Here is a 13,409-nt window from a genome sequence, read left to right as displayed (position 1 = left end):
TCTCTGCATCTGGCTTTCCCTGTGACACTGAGTGATTTTCTTAAAGGGGAAATGGATCCCTGCCCTTATTACACAGAAATTTTGTTCTAAAGTTATGTTTAGAAGTTCCATGTAGTTGAGTGTTACAAAACCAATCTCTATGAACTATATTGTTATTACATAAATATTAATATAATATTTTGTTACATAATTATATCATAATACTATAATAATATATCGTTATTTGAACTGTATCTTATTATATTATATTGTATAACATAATTATATTGTGAAAGAAAAATTTATAGGGAAATGAAGAAGTTAGGATCTGGAATAATTCGATAAAACATTGGCTTTGCTTTCAGGCTGTTTGTGTTAAAAAGAGAAAAAGTTCAAAATACCCATTGGTAATATTGCTAGTTTTTCTTGTGAGTGGTAGAAAATACTCAGATAAGGATCCAAAAATGTAGAAGTCATAATTTCCAAATAGATTATGGTCATAAGCTCTTTCTATTTCTAGTCTCAGAGGCTGTTAGAATGGGACCGGCACAGAGCAGCCCCTTCAGTGCCTACATTTGTGTATTATTCATTTTAATTGGAAGAAGGTAACGCAAAGGAGATGTTAACCTTTTAAAAAATGGATGTGAGACTGAGTTAATAGTGTGATAAATGGGATGACAAAGGTCAGATTCACAAATCCACTTTGACGTTTGATTATGCAGGTAAACCTTGTAAAAGCGAAATCAGAATTTCCAATGAGAGTGAAGTTTATTTTAGGACGTGTTTTCAAGCACTAAAAATGCTTAATGTTGATATTCATCTCGTTTAATAAGCAGTTGCAAATAAGCAAATACATGGATAAGCTTTAATAAGTGATCCTTTGAATTGAGATAAACAGTTTGCTGGGATGTAAATGCACGCATGTATTTGAATGGCCAGATTTCCAGCTGATGATAAATATTCTGAACCAGACACAAACCACAGGGCTGTTTTGCATTCCGGTTGAATTTCCTTACTTATTACCGGCATTTGTATGCAAGTTTATTCCAATTTATTTGAATGGGACTGCATTAGTGACAGCATAAAATGATACTGTGGATGTTATTTATGTAGAATATGTCTGGAAAAATCACTACTTTGATACATATGGTGAACATCTGTAGATAGGAAACTATAAACCTTATTTATGATAGTGTCAGTAAATTCACTAATATTTTTAGCAGCGTTAGATTTGATCAATGTGCCCATCTCTTCCTCTCAAAGTGATCTTGTGGCTTCTGACTCTTCATTCCCTCCTTATAGAAAGAGGAGCTACTGAAATAATTAGTCTACAATTACCGTGAAATATTATCCATGACTCACACATACCTCAGCTCCAACAATATATTAATAGTAATCACCTGCATTTCATCTTATTCTCAATTAAATTTATTAAAAGAAAGATGAATGTATTGCTCACTGAAATTAATCTTGTTCAAGGATCTAAGGCCTTGTTTCATTACTTAATCTACTTATTTTTTTACTTGGCCACACAGAATGCTACGTTTTCTTTTGTTGAGTTTCTTTACTGAGTCATTGTTTTTGGACACTAATAGTATTCTGAGGATCATGCCATTATCTTCTGTGTGTTTCAAGGCAGTCATTTCTCTGTTCTAACTCTATGTGTCAGTGTAAAATTTGGATTATACAAAGTGTTTGTAGAATTACTCTTATTAAGGTGAATATCAAACAACATAAGGATTGTTGAAGTAAGTTGTCGAAAATTGTCTAATATTCATAACCTTCTAACATTTTTTTTTTGCTCTCTGGCCCTTTCTTTTTAATTTTGTTTTAAATTTTGTACTGGAGTATATAGCTGATTAACAATGCTGTGATAGTTTCAGGTGGACAGCAAAGGGACTTAGCCATATATATCCATTAACAGATTTTTACATCTACCTTAAATTGTGTATTTCCAGTCTGCACATCTTTCAATTCAGATTTTTCACTAAAATATATACCCATGAAATAAGAGTAAAAGCAGCAACAAGCTCTGTTCCTGGTCCTGCCATAAACGTGTTACAGCTATTTATTCAATTCTCCTCAAAACAACTCCATGAGGTATGCTTAGGTTTTAAAAGGTCTTCTCTGTGGCTTAGATGGTAAAGAATCTGCCTGCAATGCAGGAGACCTGGGTTAGGAAGATCCCATGGAGAAGGGAATGGCTACTCACCCCAGTATTCTTGCCTGGGAAATCCTATGGACAGAGGAGCCTGGTGGGCAACAGCCCATGGGATCTTAAAGAGTCAGTCATGACTGAGCGACTAACACTAGGCCTTTAAGGAGAAGAAACAGAGCCTCTCATGCGTTCAGCCCGCTCAGGTCAGAGTCGGACTGCTAACGACTTACAGAAGGAACACATGTAGACACAGATGTGTTTCATCACAAATGAGCACCTGCCCAAGAATCACAACCGTCCAATCAGGAAGAGCACACAGACCGCCCTTCTGTACTAAGGGAGATACTGCCTGCCGCTAGTAGCTGAATGGTGTGTGGGAGAGAAAGGGGCTTGGGACTCAATCTTAGAGATGTAGGTGGTCCGATCCTGAAACCTGAGCTGTTACAGCTAGTCCATTTCTGCTTCCATCTGAGAAGTGTGAGTTTCTCACATGAAATGAAGGCCAGATACTGTTAATTAGGTGCATGTGTGCACGTCACTTTAGTCGTGTCAACTCTTTGAAACCCTATGAACCTTTGCCCGCCAGGCTCTTCTATCCATGGGATTCTCCAGGCAAGAATCATGGAGCAGGTTGCCATTTCCTTCTCTAGGGGATCTTCCCAACCCACAGATTGAACCCAAGTCTCCTGCAGCTCCTGCAGTGCAGGCAGATTCTTTACCACTGAGCCAACAGAGAAACCCCCTGTTAATCATAACAGTCCATAATTCCAAATGAACACTGACAGGAATTTTTCAAACAAAAAGCAAACACTTTTATTTGAAATTTGGTGGGAAGAGGACAAATAAGATTAAACACCCAAACCCTGATGGAGTGTTGCTATTGATACTATTTGTATTTTATTGATTTTTTTCCTTCTTTTTCTGATAGCGTTTTGTTTAATTGAATCTTTTATTTAAGTTCCAATTTATCTCCACTATGGTCTTATTAGAGAAAAGTCTTAAAAACGTTAAGGGTCTCTCTAGACAAGTTTAAAATATATTCTTTAATATAACCCATCTTACCTTCAAATAATATTATTTCACTTTGTGTCTAGTGAAACTTATAAACTTGTACTTCTAATTTCTTCTATCCATCCCTCATGTTATTGTTGTTTTTGCAAAAATAAAATGTAAAATAACAATAACATGAAGGATGGATAGAAGAAATTAGAAGTACAAGTTTTTAAGCTGCATATTATAAAACCTACAAATATTTTTCTACTTTTTTGCTTTAAATATTTATCTTTCATAGTGAATAAAATAAGAAAATAAATGTTTTATATTTACCTTATTTTTAGCATCTATGAAGCTCTTTCTTGGGGTGAATCCAAGTTTTCATTTAATTTTTTTCTGTCTAAAGAACTTCCTTCAATTCTTCTTATAGGGCAGGTCTGCTGACAATGAATTTTCCCAGCTATTGTTTTTCATTTTACCTTCATTTTTTGAAAGATATTTTGGCTGGGTTTGGAAATCTGGGTCAGAAGTCATTTTTCAGTATGTTAAAAAGTAGGGCTCCTCTGGTGGCTAAGTGGTAAAGAATCTGCCTACCAGTACAGGAGACAAAGGTTCAATCCCTGCATCAGGAAGAGCCCTTGAAGGAGAAAATAGCAACCCACTCCAGTATTCTTGCTGGGAGAATCCCATGGACAGAGGAGCCTGGGGGGCTACAGTCCACAGGGTCACAAAGAGGCAGACGCAACTTAGCACGTGACGCACACGCACACGTAAGATACGCCACTTCATGGTCTTCTCGTTGCTTAGTTTGTGATGAGAAGTAAGGTGTGATTCTTCTGGCTATGTGTTTGTCCCTGTTTTCTGGCTTCCTTTACAAATTTCTCTTTATCTTTTATTTTCATCAGATAGACTGTGGTGTGTCTAGGTGTGTGTGTGCACACGCACATGTGCATGCACACGTGATATTCATCCTGTTCAGTGACCCTTACATTCTTGGATCTAAGGTTTAATGTCTTCCATTATAATATTTATGAAAAAAGTCTTGACCATTATCATTACAAATGTTTCTTTCCCCCATTCTCCTTTCCTGTTTTTTTGGGGCAACTCCATTCGCATGTCTATTGGACATGTTGATATTGTATCACAATTCTTGGTTGCAATTCTGTTTTATTCACACTCTATGTATGTGCTCCAGTTTTTGTAGTTGCTATTAACCTTTGATTCTCTGAGTCTTTCCTAGGCTATGTTAAGTCTGCTAATGAGTCCACTGAAATAATTCATCTCAGATATTGTGTTTTCCCCCTTGAATTTCCACTTGCCACTTTCTTATACTTAGTCTCTCTGCCATAATTTCTCCATCTCTTCCTGAATGCTATCTGGTCCACTAGGCGTTTTAACACATTTTTATATTTGATGTATCTGCCCAATATGCCACTATATGACTGTGCAAAGACTGACCACTTTATCTCTAGACAAAGTGTTTTTTTTTTCTTGAATACTTTATTAAAGATGGGCACCATGAGTACATGCGCACCATTTATTGTTGTTCAGTTGCTAAGTCGTGTCTGACTCTGTGATTCCATGGGTTGCAGCACGACAGACTCCTCTGTTGTTGACTATCTCCCTAAGTCTGCTCAAACACATGTCCATTGAATCAGTGATGCTATTAATATTTGTGCTAGGAATGGGCACCACTTATGTTAGCCTGTCGAATCAGGAGTTGCCGTGGGTTTGAGTTCTGTTGTTGCTATGATTACTTTCAGAGCATCAGATCCCTCAGTGGTGAGCTGCAACTGCCAAGTCCTAGTTGGAGGTTTTTTCTCAGTCATTACTCCAACCTTAGCTATCAGTCTTCCCTAAATGCCTTTCCCAAAGAGATGGTATCTTTCCAGACTTCTGTATCTCCACAGTAGTAGATGCTGCTGCTTGTTACTCCGTGTTAAGCTTACACTGGTATCAAGGTAGTTCTCTCCCAGCCGAAGTCAGACCCTGAGAGTCTATGCATGGTGGGATGGGGTGTTCTCAGCAATCTTGCCCACCCTCCTGAGGTTGTAAGCGTCTACCTATCGCTTGTATTTGAAGGGAATTTCCTGACTGTCCCCTAGTGTCAGAAGACCGTGGTCTTGGTACTAATAGAGGATCTTAAGCTCACAGATTCTCCTACTACACCCCAGATGTAGACTTTCTCTATATAACTTTCTCCAAGCTGCAGTACCTCTCTTCTTGTGCCCTGGAGACAACAGGTTTTTGCTACTGAAAGTGGTTGAACTTTCTTTTCTGAAAGAGGAAGATGTGGGGAAATGCATGGGATTCCATGCTCCTGTCCACAGAAACAATGATATTTGGTGGTGGTGAGGGTTGGTAAGGGAGAGGCTGATTCTAGGCTCTACCAGGCCCCCAGTGTTTCTCTTAATTACTTGGCAGAGATGCAAGGACAGAAGGGCAGAACCTCCCTCTGTCTGGGACCCTGAGCAGCTGGAGACCCATGCTGGGCACTGGCCATTGCTAAGATGATAGCTAATCTATCCTTGCCTCTGGAAGTCTGTCCTTTCTCTCCTGTGATCCATCACAGTGACAGTTCATGTGCCCTGCCTCCCCTTGGAGGCACTAATCCTTGGGAACTGATGTTACCTAGGTACTTGAAACCTCAGCTCCCCGATGAGTTCAACAATGGCTATGATTTTGTAGTTTAAATTTTCTCACTGTTAAAGTGGACTTGAGACTTTATTTTACATATTTCTATATCCAAGGTAGAAATGGAAGTCTTTTGTGGGTGTTAAAATTGCTCTACTTCAAGGATAGATAGATAGATAGTGAAGTTGCTCAGTCGTGTCCAAATCTTGGCAACCCCATGGACAGTAGCCAACCAGGCCTCTCCGTCCATGGGATTTTTCCAGACAAGAATACTGGAGTGGGTTGCCATTTCGTTCTCTAGGGATCTTCCCAACCCAAGGATCGAACTCGGGTCTCCCTCATTGTAGGCAGACGCTTTACCGTCTGAGCCACCAGGGAATAGACGAGTACTCAAATTATTTATTTAGATTGACCATGAAGAAGTTTTTCTAGAATGACCAGATTTAAACAAAATCATCTATCTATAAATATAATCTGTCTATCTAATGCACATTCTTTATCCTTTCTTGTTTAACAACAAAAACCAAAAAATACCTCCTAATGGCACACAGTTAAGGCTATGGTTTTTCCAGTAGTCACGTATAGATGTGAGAGTTGGACTGTAAAGAAAGCTGAGCACCGAGGAATTGATGCTTTTGAACTGTGGTGTTGGAGAAGACCCTTGAGAGTCTCTTGGACTGCAAGATCTAACCAGTTCATCCTAAAGGAGATCAGTCCTAAATGTTCACTGAGAGGACTGATGTTGAAGCTGAAACTCCAATACTTTGGCTACCTGATGCGAAGAGCTGACTCATTTGCAAAGACCCTGATGCTGGGAAAGATTGAAGGCAGGAGGAGAAGGAGATGACAGAGGATGAGATGGTTGGATGGCATCACCAACTCAATGGACATGAGTTTGGGTAAACTCTTGGAGTTGGTGATGGACAGGGAGGCCTGGCGTGCTGTGGTCCATGGGGTCGCAAAGAGTCGGACATGACTGGGCAACTGAACTGAACTGAACCGAATGGCACATAAAGACACACACACTGCTACTGTCTCATAAACTAAGCATGTAATACACATAACTTTAAGTTAGTAAGATAGGTTTCTTCATAGCTGTGAAAAAGTACAGAGATATTTACAGATAAATGATATAGAATTAAATTTAATATATACATTATAAATATATTATTAGAATAAATTTATCTAGTTGAGAATTACTTTCCATTGAAAGATTGCTTGAATTAGAAACTGTTTATCCTGATTCGTGCAGATGGCAGTGCTTGTTGAATGATCATACTTCACATTACTAACACCTTGGTTATTAAATTAGACCCACTACTGTGACTGAGCTTACTCACCACTCTATCTTGCTAAGTTGGAAGATAATTTCTGGGTCCACAGGGAACCATATAAGACTTCATCTAGTGGCACCTATGCCAAGTTAATGCCATAAACCCAATGACTGTATTTGACCTCCAGTGAGGGCCACTGCAATTATTCAAGCCTCTTTAGTGCTAATATGTGGCGCTGAGTCTAAACAGCACCAAAATAATTCTATTTATGAAGTATTTTCATAATAATTTCTTTTCTTTATGTACTAGCTTTCTCAAAAGACCTTCTTCCTCTCATGTTCACTATTGGGAAACCCATTGGAGTTAACAAAATATTTTTGGAGTCTATGAGATATGATATTTGACCCCTCGAAGGCAAATGAAATAGAGAAGCTACTGTGAAGTGTGAATTTCAAATGTTCTACAGAGCCGAAAAGTTAGCTATTCTTTAAACAGTAGCCCAACAGAGGACGTATTCCGATGTGGAAGCTAATCTCCCATGTCTCAGACTCTGGCCCTTTGATACAGGACAATATACAGATGGGTCAGACTCTGGAACATCTAAGCTGTGGCCATGACAGCCTCATGTGATACAGAAAAAGAGACAGTAGTATTGTAGTAGCACATTTATTTGGAAAAAAGGAATTAGTGATTTGTTGTTATTATGAAAAAAATAAAAACTCAGGGAAAAGTAAGAATAATGACTCCTTCTTTGTTTGAAATGAATGCTTATCTTTAACAAGGTAGAGTCAAATGGAGATTTTTTTTCACATTAATTAACCTCCAATTAAAATAAATTTATATTTTAAAAAATACATTTTAAAAATTTATTTAAACATGAAAAAATTTGTTTTGGGGTTTAGCTGATTATAATAATACATATATTAACGGCACTTGTAAGTACTATGTTAAAAATACTAATAAAGTTTCTCAACTTGAATGGTGAGTGTAAATAAACATCACAGTCCAATGACACATTGCACAGGATGGCACCTCATATGTCCCAGGGTGCATCTATGAGTATTTCATTCTGTGCACCCAGAGATGACAGCTCTGTACCTCCACCAGAGTGGGTGTCCAGTAAGCCATGCCGTTCAGTCATGTAATAAGTTGATCTTCTTAATCATGTCAGTTTAAGCCCATTTTTGTATTTAACTGTATGTTAATCATTTGTTGATCCATATATTCGGAGACCCTCTCAACTCCTGCCTCCTGTTAAAATTTATATCATTAGCACCAATTGACAATTCATGTCTTCTTTATCTCCTGCCATGGTCCTTGCACCAGGAACCATGGGCGAGTTTAAAGTCTTGCATATCCTGACTTCTATCTAACACTCCAGACAGCTCCAGAGCCCCTTCTGGTAACATGAGGTCTCTCTTACAGGACTATTTTAGGCATTCAATAGTAACAGACCTTTGTTGGGTGACAGGAGAATCCTAACTTTATTTGAGGTTGAAAATAATACACACAAAAATCTGGTAACTGATTAAAACTTTCCTACTAACAGTGATATTTTGGCATTTTACTAAGTATCACATTTAAGTGAAAGATGTGATTTAATTACTTAATCCCTGGGGTGTTTAGTTGGATGTCTTCTAAAATAAAGGGATTGAAATTCAGTTTTCCAGTTGTCCCTGGATATGTCTTTGGAATTTCAGGCATTAACAGATTTGGGAAGGAAAGGGTAGAGTGTACAGAACTGAAGCTTAATCTTAAGCTCTGCTGACCACCACCTACTGTCCCCACACTGATTTCAGAGGTGGGTCTCATCATTAACTCTATTTATCAGCTAGTCTCTGGTTGCTGTTGAGAGAATCATCAATCATTGGACAAATTCTGCTGCTACTTGTTCAGACCGTGACTCGGAGAGTTGCCTACACAAAAAGGAGTTTGCTTTCAAATTGTTATTGTTGTTCAGTCTCTAAGCCATGTCTGACTCTTCACAACCCCATAGACTGCAGAATGCCAGGCTTCCTTGTCCTTGACTATTTCCTAGAGTTTGCTCAAACTCAGGTCCACTGAACAGCAAGGCTATATAACTATCTTATCCTCTGTCATGCCCTTCTCCTCCTGCCCTCAATCTTTCCCAACATCAGGATCTTTTCCAATGAGTCAGCTCTTTGCATAAGGTGGCTGAACTGTTGGAGCTTCAGATTCAGCATCACTCCTTCCAATGACTATTCAGGATTGATTTCCTTTAAGATTGACTGGTTTGATCCCCTTGCAGTCCAAGGATCTCTCAAGAGTCTTCTGCTCAGAACCACAATTCTAAAGCATCAATTCTTCAGCACTCAGCCTTCTATAAAGAAGGTCCAACTTTCAGATCTATACACGATTACTGGAAAAACTACAGCTTTGACTACATGGACTGTTATCAGCAAAGTGATGCCTCTGGTTTTTAATGTGCTGTGTAGGTTTCTCATAACTTTCCTTCCAAGGAACAAGCATCTCTTAATTTCATGGCTCCTGTCCGAGTCCACAGTAATTTTGGAACTCAAGTTGTCAGTTGGTGCATACCCCTACTTGTGTCTCATTTGAGACTATTTTTGTGTTTGATTATTTTCCATTTTGAATGGTTTTCATAGAGTGTCCACATTTGCTGTGATTCCATCTCCTTTTGGTGATAATTTTCCCCCTTCCCTATTCTTGTCCCCCTAAAATAAATGGTAGGTGTCACTGTATCCATCCCCAATTGTTGGAGCATTTCATGTATGCCTGCTCTGTCCTCCAACCTCTGTAGATGGTGTCATGGGGCAACCAGGTATGGTCTCAGCTTATGCAGAACTTACATTTTAGTTGTGGGAGCATAATATACAAGAAAGCACTGTGATGGTTGTAGATTGTGTTCAGAACCTTGACGCAAATGAACAGAGTTCTTAGGTACAAATAACTGCAATGCTCTTAGACTGAAAATATTTATTGAAGGAAGAATGAGACAATACCCAACATTCAGTCACAAAGAAACTTACAGAAACATATTGCAGCCAAAGGAAACAATCAGTGGGCACCCCAGGTGGAAAGCACTTGTTATACTCCTGAAGAAATGTCAACCTCAGAGGGAGCCTTTAGAACACTTGAAGGAGAGGCAGGTAACAAGAGCGAAAGAAGGAGCTGGTTGAAGAGTGTTCCCCACCTCACAGCCCAGGGTTTTGTTGTGAAAACAATTGGAAGACACTGAATGGTTTCTGTCAGGGAAGTGACATCACCTGACTTATTTTTCAAACAGATCAACTAGGTTGTTGAGTAGAGACCTACCTGGACAGCAACAGGAGAGCGGGCATCCTCACAGGAGAAGTGATTGACACAGGAGTCATCAGTTTAGTACTCTGGCTCAGAGGAGTCAGCAGTGCTGATGGATGCAGAGTTGGGTCAAACTCAAAATAAGGCCCTCGGGCCTGGCCTTGAAAGTGTATTTGATCTGAGTACTTTTTGCGAAGATATGGTGACTTAAAATACTGACTTCTCCATGGGGTCCATCCATCCCACTCATAGTCAGATTTCTGAAATTACATCCAGTTATTTTCAAATGAGGAGTAATAGACAAAGCAGGAGAAGGCAATGGCACCCCGCTGCAGTACTCTTGCCTGGAAAATACCATGGATGGAGGAGCCTGGTAGGCTGCAGTCCGTGGGGTCATGAAGAGTTGGACACGACTGAGTGACTTCACTTTCACTTTTTATTTTCATGCATTGGAGAAGGAAATGGCAACCCACTCCAGTGTTCTTGCCTGGAGAATCCCAGGGACGGCGGAGCCTGGTGGGCTGCTGTCTATGGGGTTGCACAGATTCGGACATGACTGAAGCAACTTAGCAGCCACAATAAAGAAAGCAAATACATTTTTTATGGTTATTTTTTATCAATACTCAAAACATTAGATTTTTATTGAATCTTATGATTTTATGAGTAAAAACTATTTAAAAGTGTGGCGCTAATAAACTTTGCAAATGAAAGTCACGTAGACCTTTTTAATTACTTTATGCTCAATTATGGATTACTTGCTGTTGGCATTGCCGATTTTCTTATCTGAGTCTGTTGCAAATGTACCTCTCATTTATAGCAGTATTTTTCCTCTCAATTTGGTGGTTTAGTTGCTTCAGTTGTGTCTGACCCTTGTGACCCCATGGACTGTAGCTCCCCAAGCTCTTCTGTCCATTGGATTTCCCAGGCAAGAATACTGGAGTGGGTTGCCATTTCCATCTCCATTTTTCCTCATAATCCTTGATAATTGCAGTACAGGGTTGCACACAAATGTATGAAAAAAACTGATTGAGATATTTGCAGTTGAAGACTACCGTGTGACTACATTTTTATGAGAATGGCAAAGAGCTTGATTTATAATAGCAAGCAACCCTCTAAAATTCTCCAAGCCAGGCTTCAATAGTATGTGAACCATGAGCTTCCAGATATTCAGGCTGGATTTAGAAAAGGCAGAGGAACCAGAGATCAAATTCCCAACATCTGATGGATCATAGAAAAAGTTCCAGAAAAACATCAACTTCTGCTTTATTGATTATGCCAAAGCCTTTGACTGTGTAGATCACAACAAACTGTGGAAAGTTCTTCAAGAGATGGGAATACCAGACTACCTTACCTGCCTCCTGAGAAATCCGTATGCAGGTCAAGAAGAAAGAGTTAGAAATGGATGTGAAACAACAAACTAGTTCAATATCAGGAAAGGAGTACGTAAAGGCTGCATATTGTTACCCTGCTTATTTAACTTATATGCAGAGTACATCATGTGAAATGCTGGGCTGGATGAATGAAGCACAAGCTGGAATCAAGATTGCCAGGAGAAATATCAATAACCTAAGATATGCAGATGACACCACCCTTAGGGTAGAAAGTGAAGAAGGACTGAAGAGCCTCTTGATGAAAGTGAAAGAGGAGAGTGAAAAAGCTGGCTTAAAACTCAACATTCAAAAAACTAAGACCATGGCATCCGCTACCATAACTCCATGCCAAATAGATGGAGAAACAATGTGAACAGTGACAGACTTTACTTTCTTAGGCTCCAAAGTCACTGCAGATGGTTACTGAAGCCATGAAATGAAAAAAAAAAAAAAAAAACACTTGTTCCTTGGAAGAAAAGCTATGACCAACCTAGAGAGCATATTAAAAAGCAGAGATGTTACTTTGCCAACAAAGGTCCATCCAGTCAAAGCTATGGTTTTTCCAGTAGTCATGTATGCGTGTGAGAGTTACACCATGAAGATAACTGAGTCCAAAGAATTGATGCTTTTGAACTGTGGTGTTGGAGAAGACTCTAGAGAGTCCCTTGGACTGCAAGGAGATCAAGCCAGTCAGTCCTAAAGGAAATCAGTCCTGACTATTTATTGGAAGAACTGATGCTGAAGCTGAGACTCCAATACTTTGGCCACCTGATGCAAAGAACTGACTCTGATGCTGGGAAAGATTGAAGGCAGGAGGAAAAGGGGACGACAGAGGATGAGATGGTTGGAAGACATCACTGACTTGTTGGACACGAGTTTGAGAATCTCCAGGCATGCTGTAGTCCATGAAGTCACAAACAGTCAGACATGACTGAGTGACTGAACTTAAACTCACAACCCTCATTATGATTTTATAGATCATTTAGTGTCTGAGTGTGTTCACTTTCGTTAAATACTATATCATTTAGGTGAACTGAGTTTATGAATATTATGGACAAGCAAAATTGTTGAGGCCTAGTGGGTTTCTGAGTCCAAATGTAGAAAAATGACATGAAAGTATTAATCAGTTTTTGAAGTGGTTTTATCTATACACGTTTAAATTCTCTATGCCTTAATAATGGGTGAGTGTGGAGAGTATTTGTTCTTACAGAGAACATACTGCAGACGAGTCATACATGCAAAAAAAAATATGATTTTATTGATAAATTGTGGTCACTTGAAAATTATGAGTATTCCATTTTTCTAACCATTACTTTGGTTTCAGAGTCTTCTCACTTGCTTAAAGTTCATGACTATTCCATCAAATTCATCCTTTGGATGTTAAAACTTGAAAGAATTCTCTATTCTACAGCCAGTCTCACAAATTTTTCTTGGTAACTAAGGAAGAAATGGAATAAGTAATGACTAGTGGCTGTGACTTAGCCAGCCAGCAGCTAATCACTTATGAGAGCCTTAGTCCTATCAGACTTTTGATCAAGGCAGTAGATTCAGGGGAGTGGATGCCAGTCACATCAGTGGATGAAGTGGGTGATGAGAAAAGTTTCAAGTGTCAAGAAGCAAAGCAGTTTTGGAAGGCAAAATGAGACAGGGCTACTTCCCACTGTCTAAACTATTGAATTTCCTATATCAGTGTTGTCTTTATGTGCCATGTAATAAATG

General features: G+C 39.0%; 1 protein-coding gene across 1 annotated transcript in view; it reads left to right on the top strand.

The window, feature by feature from the left end:
• CSMD1 (CUB and Sushi multiple domains 1) overlaps window positions 1-13,409 on the top strand; it is a 2,072,278-nt gene that overhangs the window by 1,854,764 nt on the left and 204,105 nt on the right. The gene's annotated exons all lie outside the window — the stretch shown is intronic.

The sequence above is a fragment of the Bos javanicus genome, chromosome 27, assembly GCF_032452875.1.
Source record: "Bos javanicus breed banteng chromosome 27, ARS-OSU_banteng_1.0, whole genome shotgun sequence".
NCBI lineage: Eukaryota > Metazoa > Chordata > Mammalia > Artiodactyla > Bovidae > Bos > Bos javanicus.
This window is presented reverse-complemented; position numbering and strand designations above follow the sequence as displayed.